General features: G+C 36.9%; 1 long non-coding RNA gene across 1 annotated transcript; it reads right to left on the bottom strand.

Annotated features, from left to right (window-relative positions):
- Nucleotides 1–3275: 3275 nt before the first annotated feature.
- LOC148771015 (uncharacterized) lies at nt 3276–6101 on the bottom strand. Its single transcript, XR_016030778.1, has 3 exons — nt 5725–6101; nt 5599–5639; nt 3276–3504 (listed from the first exon to the last, which is right to left on the bottom strand). It is a non-coding gene; the product is annotated as an uncharacterized LOC148771015 (long non-coding RNA).
- Between the last annotated feature and the right edge of the window lie 12444 nt (nt 6102–18545).

Genomic DNA, 18545 nt, shown 5'->3' with positions numbered 1-18545 from the left:
TCTAGTGGGATACCCGAGGAAGGTCTCGTGATGGATACCGAGCACAAATAGGAGCAAAAAGGCAAGCCAGAGCCTCCACAAGGTGGGAGGTCGTTAGCAGTGCCACATTCCCCCTAGGAAAATGTCTCAGGGCTATCATGCGGGCTACATGATTATGTCTGCCTTTCCACAGACGGCGCCAAAATGATGATGCCAGAAAGTAGATCATCTTAGAGTGTTGAAGTAGGATGAGCTGGAAGAGCAGAGTGGATCACTGGCTCATGAGCTTGATGACCTTGAGATATCTGCGAACAGAGAACACGTGAACTAGGCCGGGGGTTGATCCGGCGGAAACCCCTCCGGCGCTCAAGTTAGACGTGTAGATTGTAGAAATAGTTGAGAGAATATGACTCATGGTATTATTCAGATAACAGGGCCTACCTTTAATAAATGAATTATATCGTTATTTATACCATAGATGAGATTGTTGGGCCCAAACCTTATTTGAAGGTGACTGGGCCTCGGTGATAGTGGTCTTCAATATTTGGCTCGTGGCCCAGTAGATAAATAAATTGTAAGCCCATTGGGTTGGCCCAATTAAGCATATCAGTACTCATCCATCTCTCTCGCACACACATGACACATCACAGAACACACTCACATCAATGACATCACATAACACAAAATTTATAAGTCTGTAATTTGTACATGGTTTGGAGAAATATGACAAAAATGTGATCATTATTTATAATTGGCAAAATAAAATTATGTATGTAATTTTATTTTCCGTTCACACAATTAGTATGGAGAAACATAAAACCTAATCAATACGCATTCATATGTAAAAAAATAAATCAAATTGGGCAAAATGTTGAATTGCCCAATTTTAATTCGAGAAAAAAAAAATTTAAAGCCTAACCTTGAGTTTTGCCCTTTAGAGTGTAGATTGTAGAAGTCGTAAGGTAGATAGAACTAGAAAGGACCAGAGGTGGAGAGTTGTAGGAAGTAGTTGCCCACCGATGCTGGCGGTGCTGGCCTGGTTGTGGCTTGCAAGAGAAACGCCGACGGCGGAGTTGGTGATTTATGACTTTATGTAGAGTTCTGTCTTCTAGTCGATAGATTTAGAGATTGAAGATTAGAGTTTTAATATTTGCTAATAATTTAGTGAATAGTCACTCAAAAGTCAAAGGTTAAAATAATATATAATTATATGTTATATATAAAATAAAAAATCGGTTGATCGGGTAATATCTGCCAACCAACTTTTCATCATTCATCGACCCAACTAAACATGGGTCGGTTAAAATTATCGACCCGACCAAAGCGTGTCGGTCGGTGGGCAATTATCGGCCACAAAAGTCGGGGCGATAGTGGGTCGGTTGTCGGGTAAAACCGACCCATGAACAACCCTAGACCTTGAGATACTTTCGATCATAGAACACGTAAACTAAGCCGGCGGTTGATTCGGCGGAAATTCCTCCGACGGTCAAGTCAGACGTGCGGATAGTAGAAATAGTCTCGAGATCACAGGTTGTAGTATTGCTTAGATAATAGGACGTATCTTAGGGAATGAGTTAAAACATTTATTTATACCTCATTGAATGGACTGAAGTTTAATTAGTTGAGATTGTCGGGCCTAAACCTTATTTGAATGTGATTGGGCCTAGATAGTAGTGGTGTTCAATATTGGGCTCGTGGCTCAGTAGGTAAATAAATCGTAGGTCCATTGGATTGACTCAATTAGGCATATCATTGGGGTTTAGTAGGAGCAACCTTACTTTTATTAATAAGATACGTAGATTTTGGGGAAAAAATGGATACTTAATGGATTATTAAACTTTATTAAATTAAATGAAATAAAATAATAATTAAATAAATAAATGACAATTATAGCTAACTAACAAATGAGCGGGAAAAATTTCCTGGAGTTTTCTAGGAGCAACCTTACTTTTAATAATAAAATATGTAGATTTTGGGGTCAAAATATTTTGGATACTTAATGAATGATTAAACTTGATTATATTAAATGAAATAAAATAATAAAACTAATAATTAGATAAATAAATGACAATTATAACTAACAGATGAGCGGAACAAAATTCATAGGGTTTACCAAGAGCAACCTTACTTTTATTAATAAGATACGTGGATTTTGGGTCAAAAAATCTGAATACTTAATGGATTTATTAAACTTGATTATATTAAAGGAAATAAAATAATAAAAATAAATGATTAAATAAATAAATGACAATTACAATTATTAAATGAGCGGGAAAATTTTCTTAGGGTTTACTAGGAGCTATCTTACTTTTATTAATAAGATACGTAGATTTTGGGTTCAAAAAATTCAGGATACTTAATGGATTATTAAACTTGATTATATTAAATGAAATAAAATAATAAAAATAATAATTAAAATAAATAAATAAAAATTATAACTATTGGATGAGCGGAAAAAATTTCCTAGGGTTTACTAGGAGCAACCTCACTTTTATTAAAAAATGATCAATTTAATACATAAAATAAAAAAAATATATATATATATAATACACTAATGTAGTAAAATTTAAGAAAATTCTACTATTCATATTTTATATAACAGTAGTTTTTTTTCGTAGTAAAATTTATAATCCAAACAAATAGATTAAGATTTAACAAATCGAATTTCTATCTTTATCTCTTAAGATTTGACTTTTGAGATATATTAATAAAAAATAGAAGATTGAAGCTAGAATGATTCTTCACGGTTCAGTATCAATTTTAATTTATTGAAAAATATAGGTAGTGTTTTATTAACTTTTATCTCATTAACATTATTTTAAATATTATTTTCGATTTTTATCATATTTTTATCTCCTAAATATTATTTTAAATTTTATTTTACGATTTTTATCATATTTTTATCTCATAAATATTATTTTTTGATTTTTTATCAAATTTTTATCTCCTAAATAAATAATACTTGTGTAATTGATGACACCTTTGTGCAATTCCAGCATGCATGGTGTTATTGTGGAGAAAACTTTAAGAATTAAATATATCGCAAATTTGATATCAGAAATTTGTGCTAGACTAATTTGTAAATAGGTTTATTAAATAAGGATGTTGATTGTGCAAATACATATATATACTAGTGATGAAGCACCGCGCAAGGTACGGTGCCCGGTCGATTTATTTGATCAAAACTTAAAGAGGAAAAATTGGCAGCACGCAAAGGTGAAGGGCAAAGGTGAAGGAGATTCTTTGATTTCACTCCTACCTGTAATGCAGTACTTTTCAGCACATGATCTAGAGACTATGTAAGCAAACATAATAATGTCATTAGTATTTGTTTTGTGATGTAATAATGAGAGAAATTCTAACGAAAATACAGAACTTAATTATAAAAAAACTTCGTCATATAAGCAAATATTTTCATGAACCGACATTATGAGGGGTATTTGTCCTCGTATTTTTAGGATCACTCTCTCCATAACCAGGTATGCCGAATGAAACAACATACACTCCTTCGCTTTCAACAATTTCCTGAAAATCAAACGAGTTCAAACATTAATTTATCACTAACGAGCACAGAAAAAGACGTTAGGCAATGTAATGGAAAAAAAATCCGTAGAGAGAAGTGCGGTTATAGCAGAGGCATCGTGCCTGCAAGAATCGAATCCATGGACAAATACGATTTTGTGCTTTGCGTTATCTTTTGGGAGACCATATTCTTTGTAAGCCAAGTGTCTTCCATCTTTGAGCTGTATTCTTGATACTGTAACTGTGGACCCGTTTTTGGAGCCGCACGTGTTTGGTGGAGGAAGCTGTACATGTTGCGAAGAAGGCCACAAAGCAAACGAATAGAATTTTCTTGGATATCCCTGAAACAATTTTTTTATTTTTTAATCTGATGAATCCAATAAAATACAATGTTTCTCCCAATATTACAAATGCAGAATTCAACCCTTTTCAATGACAAAAGTGCTACACAAATAGCCTGATAAAATTGAAGTGAGCTCATCAACATTAGTTGAAGGAATTTAATCACTCACTCTTCAAGAGAAAAACAGATTATGCGAATGGAAATGAATAGGGTCATCGATGCCAATCAAATGCAGAGGAAATTAAAAAGAAACATCAACACTATTGTTTTTGCATGAATCAGCCAAAACCTCGAATTGAATCCTAACAGCATCGAAGCCTATATAAGTTAGTTCTGTCTGAAACTATGTAATCAGACGAAATATGTACTAAAAGTTTCCGTCAACACCAGATTCCGAACCTCTCTTTTGTTCATCTCGGAACGATTCATCGTCCTCCTCGCCGCTGCTATTGCTGACTCTCTCTTTTATTCCTCTCAGAACGATTCAGCCTATATAAGGAATACCACAGATACAGTTTACGGCAAGGGAGTACATACCTCTTCACGTAACAGTCCTGGGACTAAGGTATAAACCTCGAAACAATCCTTCTGCAAATTAAAACGGTCAATTTTCTTAGTGCATGTGAGTTAATCTTCACCCAATCAGCCGGAGGTTCAACATCAACAACTGATGTTACCAATCTACAAAAAGAAAAGGAGCAATTCATAAAATTTCAATTGCTAATAAAAATTGAAATATGAATGGAAACCGTGCACCATATAGGACTTGAAAGGAATAGCCGAAGCAAACATATAGCATGTTTTCTATGTACAAAGTTTTAACCGTATTATAACCAGACTTAACTGCTTAAAAGTTTTCTCACACTTTGCTATTGTGTTAAGATTCCTGTCCTACCAGAATGGAATTGAAGAAAATGACTTAGAAAACTATGATGCATAATGTCAAGAGAAATAGACTATGCATTCTAAATACAAAAAGAAAAAAAAAAAAAAAAAAAATTCTGCTCTTTACCCCTTCAAGAATTTAAAGCATCATTTATGAAAAAATGTAAACCATTGCTTGAGACAAACCTTGTGATGCAACAAGTGGATCGGGACAACCTCAAGTTTAAGAAACCTGCAAGTAATAACATAATCAGTGTTAGAATTCAGTCATTATACGCAAAAGTATTACTGGTCAACAATATGTCACGTAAATGCAGACAAATGAACAGTACAAAATTCTAGATCATGCCACTACCCGATAATATGAAAAATTATGAGTTTCCATTATTATACCTTCTTGCATGTGTATGCGGCTAATATTTTGTACAGGGATGTGCAAGCACCTGATAGATCTGCATACAAAGAAAAAAAGGTAAACAATACAAATTAAAGGTACACTGAGGTTCCATTAGATAAACTGCAATGGCAAAACATTGTTTTGGTTATAACAATTTATAATACTTAAATCCTGTTAAGAAAATGTTAATTAGCAATCACAATCATGAGGCTAAAATAGCAGGGGTTGCATAAAAGAATGACCACCACCTCAAGAGCTTTTATGTACTCCAACGGGGAGTTCCATCAACAATTAACCACCAGCAAGATATGAAACCTCAAAGATAAAACATAAAATAAATCCATCGCCCCAAGAAATTTAGGGAAACATGAGAAAAAATCACCCCAATCAACACCGAGTAGCCCACAAATAGAGAGATGTGCAAGATACCAAATTAGACGAAGTAGGGGTAGGATTAGGATTGATTGCATACCTGGTAACCGAGAGTTGTGGTTTCTTGATCAAGCGTTGCTTCTAAAATAAAATCGAACCAATACCAATGCATAAAAAATGGGAGAACTGGAGAAAAAGAAGAGGAGGAAGAAAATAAAATCAGTACCATGGCTGAGAAATTGGGTTGGAGAAAAGGGGTGGGCACCCAAAAATTATGAGCCGACAATTCATGAGTAATCCAACTCCGGATATGATCGAAAACGGGAGAGGTCTGCAATTGGGGGAAAAATGTGGTGGGAAGTGACGTCGGCGGCTGGGGCGGTGGCTGTCAAACGAAGCGGCGGCGGCCACGAACAGAGTCAACAATTGTAGGCCACCGTTTGGAACGACGCGAGAACAGTAAAAGAAAAGGGAAAATAAAGAAGCACGTCGATCGTGCATATTCAGAAAGAAAACGGAAAAGAAAAGAAGGGGGACAGCTGATTGGCTGGGCGAACAGAACGGCGTCGTTTCAAATAAAAAGTGGCAAAAAAAAAAAAGTGAAAGTAAATAGGGGGGCGGAGAAAGGGGGCCATAGACATATATATATATATATACTTAATAATTTGCATCATCCAATTTCGACGAATTCTCAACAAATCAATTGATTTATGAATAATTTCATATTTGTTAGAATCCGAGAGGATTCTATTTCGGTTTTTCATGACGTATACGAAAAACGTGTATAAAAACTAGGGAAGTTTCCTTAGTTCTTTAAACTCTTATTTTGTCATTAATTTATTTAATTACCTAAGTGTTTTATTAACAAGGAATTCCTTTGAATAAGATTTTCCTTGTTTACATAACTCTTTTTCCTTACGTAAGATTATATCTAACCTAATGGGCTCTATTTCTTGTGTAGGGCTCTACTAATTCAACAAAAGGAAATATAAGAAGGCAGCATCAACGTAGTTATTGTCCGTCCCTTTATTTTGGAGAGAAAACGAATTTCTGCTCTTACGTTGCTGCTCCAGAATTCCCGGTCTTAAATCGAGAAGAAAATACAGAGAAAAGTTTTGCTTCTTTCACCGAAAAGAAGATCGATTCTTCGGGAGAAGAATTCAGAAGATCTCGGGAGGAGGTCGATCCGCCGACTGAGGGACTCAGCGTTGAAGGAATTTCAACCGTGCGGAAAGGGACGTGCTGCAAGTGAAGATTGACAATTCAGCGTAGGATACAAGAACGGCGTCGACAAAGAGGGAGTCTTTGCATTTTCGATTAAGTCCTATTACTGTATTCGTAAAACTAAAAATTAGTGAATTTCATTTGCAGGTCCCCGTGGATGTAGGGTACAATTGTATCCGAACCACTTTAAAATTTGTGTCTTTTTATTACTGTTCCATTAACTGTTGCAACTCTTCGTAAAACAGTAGAACAGTAGCTAAAACTGAATCTGGAATTTATCGGACACAAATTTATAATTAATTTGCACGAAATAATTCTAACAATTGGCATCAAGAGCCTGTCACTAAATACATCTAGTGAGATTTTGGGAACTAATTACTCTTATTTTGTGCAGATATGAATACTCAACGAGAAGGATCTTCAACTACTCGTCCACCTCTCCTAATCGGCTCCAACTACTCATACTGGAAATTGAAAATGAAGATGTTTATCAAATCCATAGATGAGAGAGCATGGCGCGCCATCATAACTGGTTGGACACCTCCCATGGTCAAAGGAGAAGACAAAGTGGAAGTATTCAAACCAGAAGCAGATTGGAATGATGGAGAGATACTACTCGCAAACTACAACTCAAGGGCCCTAAACGCAATATTTAGTGGTGTTGATGATAATCAATTCAAACTAATAGCGTCTTGTGAATCTGCAAAAAGAGCTTGGGAAATCCTTCAAGTCACATACGAAGGAACGTCAACTGTAAGGACATCCAAGCTACAAATGCTGGCCACCAAATTCGAAAATTTGAAGATGGAGGAGAATGAGACGATCACTGACTTCCATGCTAAATTATGTGATATCTCCAATGAATCATACGCACTCGGTGAACCATACTCAGAAAGCAAATTAGTGAGAAAAGCGATGCGCTCATTACCTGAAAGATTCGCTTACCGAATTGCTGCCATTGAAGAAGTCAGAGATGTTGACACGCTCAAACTAGACGAACTCATGGGGAAACTTCTAGCACAAGAACTCAATCATGGTGAAAATCATCGTGAAAAGTCTAGAGAAAAGAAGATAGCCTTTCAAGCAGAAACATCATATGCAACGCCCCAAAATTCGTCAACTCAAGAAGATGAGCAAACGGTTGAAGAAACCTTGGCACTACTATCGAAAAATTTTGGGAAATTTCTCAAAAAAATCGGAAAAAGGGGAAATCTTCCAAGCACAGGGAAACCCGTGAATTTTCAAAATTCTAGGAGAAATTCAAATCAAGATAACTCAGAGGAGTCAAAACCAAGAAGAATACAATGTCGAGAATGCGAAGGTTTTGGTCACATTCAATCAGAATGCGCAAACACCCTGAAGAAAAAGAAGAAAATGTCACTTACTACTGTTTGGAGCGATGAAGAAGAATCTGATGATGACCAAGGAAGCAACGATCAAGTCACTAACTTTGTAGCATTCAGCAGCAAAGTTCCTCTGGACAGCTCAGAATCAACTGTTGCTTCAACTGTTGCAACAGACTGTGAAACAGAATCCAGGTATGAAAATATGTGTTCTGACTATGACAAAAATCTAAACGAAAATTCTTCTTTTGCAGAGGATCCGAACAGCAGCAGTGATGAGGAAGAACCAACCTTGGATGAAGTAAAGGAGGTATATGAAAAAATGTACCAAAAATGGCTTGACGTCGTTAAGGTAAATAACTTCCTGGAAAAGGAGAAGTTTGTGCTTGTAGAGGAAAACAAGACACTGAAGGTAAGAATCTCTACTCTTGAGGAAAGGGTCATATCTAGTGATCAAGAGAAAAATAGTTTGCAGGCTAAACTTACTCAAACTCAAGAAGCAATTGCAAAATTGAACTTGGGTAGAGGTAATCTAGATGAAATCCTAAGCAACAACAAGCCAAACTATAATCGTCTAGGCATAGGAGGGAGTCAGCTACCCAAAGTTGATCTAAAGCAAAAGGAAGATCAAAACAGAAAAATCAACTTTGTTAAACAAGCTTCTGTCTCACAAACAGTTGCAACTGTTGAAGCAACGAAACACGATTCAAAGAAAAAGTTTATTCCCACTTGTTTTTTCTGTCAAAAACTAGGTCACATACGTCCTAGATGTTTCAAATATTTAAAACTTGTGAAAAAGCTTGTGGCTCGTTCTCTTTACTCTGCTAGGGCTGATTATTTTCCTTCACCCTCTCAAAAACCCAAAAATAAAATTGATATTTCCAATAGACCTCAGCAAAAAATTTGGGTTGAAAAGTCCACGTTTAAATGCTTATCTGCGATTACTTCTTTAAAAGCAAGTACTACTAATGATTGGTATTTTGACAGTGGGTGTTCACGACATATGACCGGTGTTAAAGAGTTTCTGAAAAACTATCAACAAATCACCGGTGGAGCTGTTACCTTTGGAAACGGAAAAAAGGGTGAAGTGCTAGGGAAAGGATCACTAAATCATGAGAATCTGCCAAAGCTGAAGAATGTACTACTTGTAGAAGGGCTCACGTCAAATCTGATAAGCATCAGCCAGCTATGTGATCAAGATCTTGAAGTCAGATTCAACAAATTCGCATGTCGAGTATTAGACAAAGACGAGAATTGTGTTATTCAGGTAACTCGATCATCTGACAATTGCTATATTCTTGTCTCTGCAGGTACGAACTGTTTCAACAGTCTGTCAGACTCTACAGTGCTTTGGCACAAAAGGTTAGGACACCTGAACTTTGATAATCTCGTAAAAATCTCCAGCTGTGAATATGTTAGAGGGCTGCCCAAACTCACTAAAGAAATAGGAAAAATCTGTGGTGATTGCAAAATGGGTAAACAAATCAAAAGTTCACACAGGGCTTTAGCTAATGTGAGAACCAGTGGAAACCTAGAACTTCTACACATGGACCTTATGGGACCAATGCAAGTAGAGAGTATAGGTGGAAAACGGTACATATTTGTGTGTGTAGATGATTTTTCTAGATTTACTTGGGTAGAATTTATTAGGGAAAAATCCGATTCTTTTGATGTGTTTAAAAAATTATGCAAAAAGGTGAGTGTTGAGAAACAGCAGAACATCGTGAGGATTAGGAGCGATCATGGGAGAGAATTTGAAAATTCCTTATTTACTAACTTTTGTGAAAAATATGGAATATCTCATGAATTCTCTGCACCTAAAACACCTCAACAAAATGGAGTGGTTGAACGCAAAAATCGCACTCTGCAAGAGATGGCCAGGGTCATGATGAACGCAAAGGAGATCGCTCCTCGCTTTTGGGCAGAAGCAGTTAACACTGCATGTCATATTATTAATCGAGTCTATCTTCGACCAGGTACCACTAAAACTCCGTACGAAATTTGGAAAGGTAAAAAACCCCAACTCAACTATCTTCGTACTTTTGGTTGTACTTGTTTTATTTTGAATGACAGAGAACAGCTTGGGAAATTCGATGCTAGAAGTGATCAAGGAATATTCTTAGGCTATTCTCGAAATAGCCATGCGTATAGAATATTTAATCTTAGAACAAAATCTGTGATGGAATCTGCATATGTTCAATTTGATGATTTTAACAATGATGCAGGACCACTGGAAGAGGAACCAACAAAGGAATCGGAAAACAGTTCCAGTGTCGCACCAACAGTTCCAACAGTTGATGCAGCCTCCACCATTTCAGAAGACAGTGACGTCAATTCTGAAACAGGAGACGAAGCTGAGGTCAGGCCTCTCGAACTGGATGACCAAACTCACAAGGAACCCTCAAGAAGAGTCAAGAAGAATCATCCAGTGGATCAAGTCATTGGTTCAGTTGAAGAAGGAATTCAAACCCGAGGTAAACCCAAGGTGAATTACAAGGAAATGGCAAGGTATGTTTGTTTCACCTCAACTCTAGAACCCAAAAACGTCAAAGAAGCCTTATTAGATGAATATTGGATTCAAGCCATGCATGAGGAACTGGAACAATTCGTTAGGAATGACGTGTGGGTCTTGGTCCCTAGGCCTGACAATGTCAATATAATAGGTACAAAATGGGTTTTTAAAAATAAGTCTGATGAACACGGAAATATCATTCGTAACAAAGCTAGATTAGTTGCTCAAGGCTATAGTCAAATCGAAGGCATTGACTTCGATGAAACTTTTGCACCTGTTGCTAGACTAGAATCTGTTCGATTACTCCTAGCCATTGCTTGTTTTCTAAAAATCAAACTTTTTCAAATGGATGTCAAAAGCGCTTTCTTAAATGGTATTTTAAAAGAAGAAGTTTATGTTGAACAACCCAAAGGATTTCAAGATCCACATTATCCCAAGCATGTTTTCAAATTAAACAAAGCCATGTATGGTCTCAAACAAGCGCCTCGAGCTTGGTATGAGCGTCTTACAGAATTTTTATCGCACAAGGGATACACTAGGGGTAGCGTCGATCGAACTCTTTTCTTTAAAAAATCAAAGGGAGACATCCTGATTGCTCAAATTTACGTAGACGATATCGTTTTTGGATCTACCTCGCAAACAAAAATCGAAGAATTTGTTAAACAAATGTCTAGTGAATTTGAAATGAGCATGGTTGGGGAACTCATGTATTTTCTAGGACTTCAAGTTAAACAAATGAGTGATGGAATTTTCATAACTCAATCCAAGTATGCAAAAAACCTTGTCAAACGTTTTGGTTTGGAATCTGCAAAAACTGTTAGAACTCCTATGGGAACGAACGACAAACTGTCGCGACAGTTGGATGCAACAGCTGTAGATCCCACACTTTATCGCAGCATGATAGGTAGTCTTTTGTATCTTACTTCTAGCCGACCAGATATATGCTATAGTGTTGGAGTTTGTGCCAGGTATCAATCCAACCCCAAGGAATGCCACCTTAGTGCTGTAAAACGAATCATTCGCTACGTAAGTGGAACAATTGATTTCGGCATTTGGTATTCTATGGATACTAACACAACACTTGCAGGCTTTAGCGATGCTGATTGGGCAGGTGATGCAGATGATCGAAAAAGCACAACTGGAGGATGCTTCTATCTTGGTAACAATCTCGTGTCCTGGTACAGCAAAAAACAGAATAGTATCTCGCTTTCCACTGCCGAATCGGAATATATCGCCGCAGGTAGCTGTTGTGCCCAACTCTTATGGATGAAACAAATGGTATGTGATTATGGTATTAGTCAAGATTTATTGCATATTTATTGTGACAATATGAGTGCAATTAATATTTCCAAAAATCCAGTACAGCACTCTCGAACTAAGCATATTGAAATCCGGTACCATTTCATTAGAAATCTGGTAGAGGAAGGAACTGTCTCATTAGAGTATGTCACAACAGAAAAACAACTTGCTGACATCTTTACTAAACCCCTTGATGCACATAGGTTCGATTCCTTGCGAAATTCGCTTGGAATCTGTATTGTTTGATCTGTGCAGTTGCATAAACTGTTGCAACTGTCTGTGTCCAGACTTGCAACTTTTAATTTTTTTTTTGGACACATCACACATACTGCATTTTGTTCATCTTAGTTCTGCATTAGTCATGCTGCATGTGATGAAAACTCTTGTGTTTTGGATACTATCTGTACTTTCGAACTTTGTGAGGTAAAACTTCATCAATCCCCGAATGATAGCTATTGAGACTTTAGTTTATTTAATTCTCTTCACAATCTCGTCATGGTTTAACACTTTCATAAGGAAAAGCTGCCTCTCCAAATGAGTGAAAGCTACTCTTGAATTTGTTTTAAAAAAAAAAAAAAAAAAAAACTATATATAATAAATTGGTCTGTGAATAGTTCGAAGCCTTTTTGAGTTGAGTCAGTAAATCACGTGGCCGAAAGCTCCTACAAGGCTCAAATAGAAAGCCCAGGGGACTACACATTGCACGACCATTATATGGTCAGTGAATAGTTCGAAGCCTTTTTGAGTTGAGCCGGTAAACCTCATGATCGAACACTCACCACACGACTCAATTAGAAAGCCCAGGGGACTACACATTGCACGACTACAACTATCTCGCTAATTAAATTGCTCTGCTCTTCATGAAAAAGCTACCATTAGTAGGGTGTGTATGCTACCTAATAAGAGCGTTTTTGTGCTTGATTTGAGGGTATTAAATTTATTGTTAGTCTCGTTAGTTTGTATTTTGGAGCTTGCTTTTTGTTAAAATTGAAGATAAACCCCATGGGTTTGATAGTCCTAATAGTATCCTATTCACTCGTGTTTACTCACTCATCTTCTCTTCGTTCTCTCACGTCTACTTTTTTGTCCTAGTATTTTAATTCTGCATATTAGGCATATATATATATATAAAAAAAAAAAAAAAAAAAAAAAAAAAAAAAAAAAAACCGGGGGTGGGTTCGTATATGTTTTTGGCGGCAATCATTTTTTTGAAGTCACCCACTTTTCTGAGCATTTTTTTTCTTCTCGATGTTTTCTTGAACTGTATTGGGCTTCATATGAGAAGTTTGAGAGTTGCTGTATCTGACTTTGGTTTTAATTAACTGCTATCAGTGTTGGCAGAATAATAATTGCAACTTTCTCACTATATTTTTCCTAATTGCTAAAATACCCATCAGAAAGGCCAACAGTCATCTCTGCGTAATTTTGTTTTTAGTTTTTTTTTCCCAAATTCCCTTTCTTCTTCTTCTCTTCTGCCTTGGTGCTCCGTTTTTTTTTTTGTTTGCAGCAAAACCTCCCAAAATTTCCATCAAATCGAAGGAGATCAAGGAACATCTTCATGGGGAAACGAAAGAATACCAGGGGATCGTCTTCTTCGTCTAAACGACGACCCTCTCGACCATCGGCCACATCTCCGACGGACCCACTGCCGCCTAGTCGTCCTGGTCCCCAATCGTCATTCGCGGAGCCGTTGGATGCCGTCCCCCTCGCATATTGGGAACCCCCACTTCCCCTTCCGGCCGCCTCCGCTGCCAATTTTGGCAATCGGCCACTCGTTGCTGTTCCTAGGGTTTCTCCACCGCCGTCGCCGCCAGTGACGTCGCCGTCGCCGCCTATGACACCGCCGTCACCCTTCACCTATTCTCCGCCATCTTCTCCGCTGCCACACTCTGCTCCACCGCCTGTTGAACCGACCTCGCCGCCGCTGTCAACCCCCGCACCGGCTTCACCTCCACCGCCGCCATCCTCGTCGGTCCACAAAGGCAAGCGACCTGCCACCACACCACCGCCGCTCCGTCGCTCCCGTCGACGTGGTCCTCACTCTGCCTCGCCTTCCGCTCAACCCACCACCTCTGATGACTCTGCACCCGATCCCGTGGTGCCTATATCTGCCGTCGATGCCTTTAATTCTCGGTTCTTTCTCCGAGCGAATCAAATCCGATGGCGTCTGGTAAGTCGACGACCTTTTGTTTCCGAACGACCCTTAGGTCCCTCGTTTGATGCGTATGGTTTTTCTGATCTACTCCGTAGTGCTGGTATCTTTGCGACTGTGACTCGTTTTTCTCATTTTGAGAGTCAAGTGATTCATGATTTCTATGCAAACCTAACTAGTGGAGTCTCTGATAGTCGTAGTGGTTTTTACGAAAGGGTGTATGTTTCTAATCGAGTCTACGAGTTCAATCCCACTCGGATTGCATCTCTCTTTGACCTGTCAACAGTTGGAACTGTGGCTCCGACAGTTGGTGATTCTGAGTTGATATCCACCCTTACTGGAGGCAAGATGCGCACATGGCCTCTCCAGACGACTGATCTTACTATGAAGTACCGGATCTTATTCGGCATTGGAACTACAAATTGGTTCCCCACTGCTCACCATGGTACTCTGAATCGACGACGAGGACTTCTACTGTACTGCATTGGAAGTGGCTTCCCATGTGATCTTGCACAATTCATCTTTGAAGAAATCGTGGCCGAAGCCGATTCTAAGTCTACTGCCTACTCTCTTCCGTTTCCCTCGTTGATCTACCGACTTCTGATTGACCAAGGCTACATCCCAAATCGGAAGAACGCAGTTCCGTCTCTCCCACTTCCTCTCTCTATCTCCTCGAAGATAGTGGATCCTCATTCCGATTCTCGCCGCGTGCCTCGTGTGGATGACCTACCGTGCCGACCATCTCCTACTTCCGGCGATCAATCTGCTCCTTCCGCTACCGCTCCCATACTTTCCGACGTTATTTCCCTTCTTTCCGCAGAGTATAAGGCCACCCTCGCAAGAGCCGATGCACTGAAGACAAAAATCGACTACTATACCGCCCTTGCTCAGAAAGGGGGAGACACTTCAGGGGGAGATGCCGCTCATTCAGGGGAAGCTGGCCACGATGCCGCTCATCAGGAGATATCTCGCTCAGGGGGAGTTGCAGCTGCTGCTGGATCCAGTGATCAAACTGCTGCTCCAACTGTTCCAACAGTTGGTGGTGCAACAGCTGAGGCAGATACTGATGATGAAGAAGAGCTGTTCGTGGATGCCGAGGATATTCTAGATTAATTTTTTCCTTTTATTTTGTTTTATTTGATTGTTGAAGTTGTTTTCTGAACAATGGCTTGTAATAGTCGGATAGGCTTAATTCTGCTCTCTTTTTGACTGTTGTTTTGTTTGTTTTTGTTAACTGTTCTAACAGTTACTCTTTTATGCAGTCTAATGTTTTTGTCAGGTTTTTGATTAAGGGGGAGGACTTGATTATAATAAATAGATGACAAAGGGGGAGATTGTTAGAATCCGAGAGGATTCTATTTCGGTTTTTCATGACGTATACGAAAAACGTGTATAAAAACTAGGGAAGTTTCCTTAGTTCTTTAAACTCTTATTTTGTCATTAATTTATTTAATTACCTAAGTGTTTTATTAACAAGGAATTCCTTTGAATAAGATTTTCCTTGTTTACATAACTCTTTTTCCTTACGTAAGATTATATCTAACCTAATGGGCTCTATTTCTTGTGTAGGGCTCTACTAATTCAACAAAAGGAAATATAAGAAGGCAGCATCAACGTAGTTATTGTCCGTCCCATTATTTTGGAGAGAAAACGAATTTCTGCTCTTACGTTGCTGCTCCAGAATTCCCGGTCTTAAATCGAGAAGAAAATACAGAGAAAAGTTTTGCTTCTTTCACCGAAAAGAAGATCGATTCTTCGGGAGAAGAATTCAGAAGATCTCGGGAGGAGGTCGATCCGCCGACTGAGGGACTCAGCGTTGAAGGAATTTCAACCGTGCGGAAAGGGACGTGCTGCAAGTGAAGATTGACAATTCAGCGTAGGATACAAGAACGGCGTCGACAAAGAGGGAGTCTTTGCATTTTCGATTAAGTCCTATTACTGTATTCGTAAAACTAAAAATTAGTGAATTTCATTTGCAGGTCCCCGTGGATGTAGGGTACAATTGTATCCGAACCACTTTAAAATTTGTGTCTTTTTATTACTGTTCCATTAACTGTTGCAACTCTTCGTAAAACAGTAGAACAGTAGCTAAAACTGAATCTGGAATTTATCGGACACAAATTTATAATTAATTTGCACGAAATAATTCTAACAATATTAGTAGAGATTAAAAAAAAATAGCTGAAGAAATCTCATTTGTCAAGATTGATTTGGGTATTTACTGTTTTGAGTTTGGTTTGGTTTGATTTGGTTTAGAGCCTGTTTGGCTAAGCTTATAAGCTCCTAAAAACATCTTATAAGATGTTTAAGAGCTTATAAGCTGTTAAAAAGTGTTTGGTAAAAAAATTCGAAAAGATCTTATTTTTTCAAAAAATAAGCTGTTAGGGAGCTTATAAGATGTTTTTAAAAAAGTACCTCCACCCCACCTTTTTTCAATAAGATCTTATTTGATTCTTTACTAAAACACTTAAAATACAAAATTACCCTCAAATACTTTATTATATTACATGAATACTAATAACATTTATATTTTATCAAAACAACATATTCTTGTAATCAAGATTAATAATTAGTTAAAATATAATTATCATAATAATTGTAAAAAAAATGTTCTCTATTTATATTTTATATGTATATAAAAATACCCGAATATTCTTATTATCTCAATAATAAATTATATTTCTTTTATCTAGCTATAAAAAAATATACATTTCTTTTACAACCTTTATATTATTATATATTAATATATTAATGGGAGAAAAATTAAAACTTTCACAAATCTGTTTCATTAAAATATTTTATTACACTTCATTTTATTTTAAAAAATTGTCAAATGTCATATCAACATACATAAAAAAATATTTGGTATGTTTAATATATAATTTTATATTATTATTTTTATTTGAAAAATTAATTTGTAAATATTATTATAATAACATTTTAGGAACAAAATTATTTAAGTCGAATTAGTTTGACAGTTATAATGGCGTCATGTACTTTTTTGTCATTATAGTGATAAACAGACCTTTTATTTCCAAACACCTGATTAACTTATAAAAACTAAAATTAACTTATAAGTTACATATCCAAACACCTTAAAAATTAATTTTTAAAATAAGATCTAACAGCTTATCAGCTCCTAAAACATCTTATCAGATGTAGGAGCTTATAAGATGTTTTAAATAAGCTTAGCCAAACGGGCTCTTAGTCTTTTCCACCTAGTTACACTTGCATAGTTGTTTTCATTTTTTGTAGTATTTTAGTGTTCTGCTATTCGTTTTTTCCTTAGTTGTTTTCGATAGCTTTATAGTTGCTTTAGATTTTTTGTAGTTGGTTTCTACAGTTTTAGTTGATTGTAAATTTTTTTATAATCGATTTCAATTTTTTTTAGTAGATTTTGATAAATTTATAGTTGATTTCGTTAATTTATAATTGTTTTTATCTCTGCTAAACTTGCTAGTGTAAACCACAATTTTTATAGTTGATTTCGTTAACTTGTAGTCGACTTTATTTGGTAAACCTACTATTCAAAACTACTACTTTTTTATAATTGTTTACAGTTTTCTTATAGTTGATACAGGGAAAAGATGAACAAAAAATGTAGTTATTTCACATTTTTGTAGTTGATGCTAGAAAAAAATAAGCAAAAACAAAAACAAGAAATTATAGTTGATTTAGAAAAAAGTTATAGTTGTTTTCAAAAAAAATTGTGGTCAATTTGAAAATTAAAAAACTGGAAAAAAAGAACAAACTGAAGATATTTTATTTAATTTTTAATTTTTTTAGAAAAACAAATTTTCATTAAATAAATATGGTAAATGAGTGATACCCCTTAGTTTTGAAAATATATACAAGGAGGTTCAATGAATTTTTTCGCCCTAGGTAAAAATTCAAATTTTGATCTTAATTTGTGAGACCCTTGAGACCAAGTGATATGACTGTTTTGCCTTTAATGGGCAGTTTTTGGGAAATAAGAGCAACGAAACACAATCTTTCTCATTTAATTTGATCTCTCTTACCCACCCAAACCCTAACCTTCTCCACCCAAAGCCCTTCCACCTCCAAGCGTTTCAAATCCGCCGTAACAAGATCCGAAGCCAAAGACATAGAGCCGTCGCCGTTGCTGCCGGTCCACCCTTCGCAAATCCACGATCCGCCGCAAGCGTCGCTCTTCGATTTCGACGAAGAAGATGAAAAACGGTGTGATATCAATGTCCTCTTTCTTAGTTTACATTAAATGAGGTGCTTTTAAATTGATTTACACGTGGGGTTGTTAGAAAGGCCACATCTTTTCTTCTGGAGAAAAACAAATGGAGGTGAGCAGCGGGAGCTATACGAGGATAGTTTGTGAGGGGTCTGGGCTGAAACTCTGCCACCTGTTACTGGGTTGCACATATGTTATTCGTTTTTTCTAATGTATAGTGATATTGATGATTGTATTTTTCCATATTGGGTACTAATTGATTTATAATATCCATATTCAAATTGTGATTTGTTGGTGTAGATGAAGTGTTTTT

The sequence above is a fragment of the Erythranthe guttata genome, chromosome 4 (genome assembly GCF_056151865.1).
Source record: "Erythranthe guttata isolate IM_541 chromosome 4, IM_541, whole genome shotgun sequence".
Taxonomy (NCBI): Eukaryota; Viridiplantae; Streptophyta; class Magnoliopsida; order Lamiales; family Phrymaceae; genus Erythranthe; species Erythranthe guttata.
Note: the sequence above shows the minus strand (reverse complement) of the source record. Positions and strands in the feature narration are given on the sequence as shown.